We start from the raw sequence: 2080 nt of genomic DNA on the forward strand, positions 1-2080 counted from the left end.
TTTTCTGCTGCAAGCCACCTGCCTGGTGAACTCGGGACACACAGAGGCAGAATTCCTCTAGGACCGGGCACTTCCTGTGTTTAACAGGAGTCCCACACCCGCGGACCCCGGCCTGCAGCAGCTCTCTGCTCCCAGACCCCGTGGGAGAGAGACCTCAACGCCTGGTCAGGTGGGCACTCCTGAGGCTGCAGAGAGGAAGAGACCACCAACACTGCCCACCCCTGCCCACTTCCCTGGCCCAAGAGGAAACTGTATAAGGCCTCTGGGTTCCCGTGGGGGAGGGCCCAGGAGCAGCAGGACCCCTGCGCCTGAGACACTGCCAGAACCTGAAGGAACAGACCGGATAAACAGTTCTCTGCACCCAAATCCCATGGGAGGGAGAGCTAAACCTTCAGAGAGGCAGATACACCTGGGAAACCAGAAGAGAATGCACTCTGCACACATTACTGATTCTAGAGGAAAACACCAAACGCCATCTGGAACCCTGGTGCACTGAAGCTCCTGGAAACAGCGGCGCAGATCTTCCTGGTTGCTGCCACCTCAGAGAGCTCGTGGCCAGCACCCCGCGAGTGAACTTGAGCCTCAGGACCACAGGTAAGACCAACTTTTCTGCTGCAAGTGACCTGCCTAGTGAACTCAAGACACAGGCCCACAGGAACAGCTGAAGACCTGTAGAGAGAAAAAACTACACGCCCGAAAGCAGAACACTCTGTCCACATAACAGGCTGAAAGAAAACAGGAAAACAGGTCTACAGCACTCCTGACACACAGGCTTATAGGACAGTCTAGCCACTGTCAGAAATAGCAGAACAAAGTAACACTAGAGATAATCTGATGGCAAGAGGCAAGCGCAGGAACCCAAGCAACAGAAACCAAGACTAAATGGCATCATCGGAGCCTAATTCTCCCATCAAAACAAACATGGAATATCCAAACACACCAGAAAAGCAAGATCTAGTTTCAAAATCATATTTGATCATGATGCTGGAGGATTTCAAGAAAGACATGAAGAACACCCTTAGAGAAACAGAGGAAAACATTAATAAACAAGTAGAAGCCTACAGAGAGGAACTGCAAAAATGCCTGAAAGAATTCCAGGAAAACATAAATAAACAAGTAGAAGCCCATAGAGAGGAGACACAAAAATCCCTGAAAGAATTCCAGGAAAACACAATCAAACAATTGAAGGAATTAAAAATGGAAATAGAAGCAATCAAGAAAGAACACATGGAAACAACCCTGGATATAGAAAACCAAAAGAAGAGACAAGGAGCTGTAGATACGAGCTTCACCAACAGAATACAAGAGATGGAAGAGAGAATCTCAGGAGCAGAAGATTCCATAGAAATCATTGACACAACTGTCAAAGATAATGTAAAGTGGAAAGAGCTACTGGTCCAAAACATACAGGAAATCCAGGACTCAATGAGAAGATCAAACCTAAGGATAATAAGTATAGAAGAGAGTAAAGACTCCCAGCTCAAAGGACCAGTAAATATCTTCAACAAAATCATAGAAAAAAGCTTCCCTAACCTAAAAAAAGAGATAACCATAGGCATACAAGAAGCCTACAGAACTCCAAATAGATTGGACCAGAAAAGAAACACCTCCCGTCACGTAATAGTCAAAACACCAAACACAAAAAATAAAGAAACAATATTAAAAGCTGTAAGGGAAAAAGGTCAAGTAACATATAAAGGCAGACCTATCAGAATCACACCAGACTTTTTGCCAGAAACTATGAAGCCCAGAAGATCCTGGAATGATGTCATACAGACCCTAAGAAAACAAAAATGCCAGCCCAGGTTACTGTATCCTGCAAAACTCTCAATTAACATAGATGGAAAAACCAAGACATTCCATGACAAAACCAAATTTACACAATATCTTTCTACAAATCCAGCACTACAAAGGATAATAAATGGTAAATCCCAACATAAGGAGGCAAGCTATACCCTAGAAGAAGCAAGAAACTAATTGTCTTGGCAACAAAACAAAGAGAAGAAAAGCACACAAACATAACCTCACATCCAAATATGAAAATAACAGGAAGCAATAATCACTATTCCTTAATATCTCT

The sequence above is a fragment of the Rattus norvegicus genome, chromosome X (genome assembly GCF_036323735.1).
Source record: "Rattus norvegicus strain BN/NHsdMcwi chromosome X, GRCr8, whole genome shotgun sequence".
Classification (NCBI taxonomy): domain Eukaryota; kingdom Metazoa; phylum Chordata; class Mammalia; order Rodentia; family Muridae; genus Rattus; species Rattus norvegicus.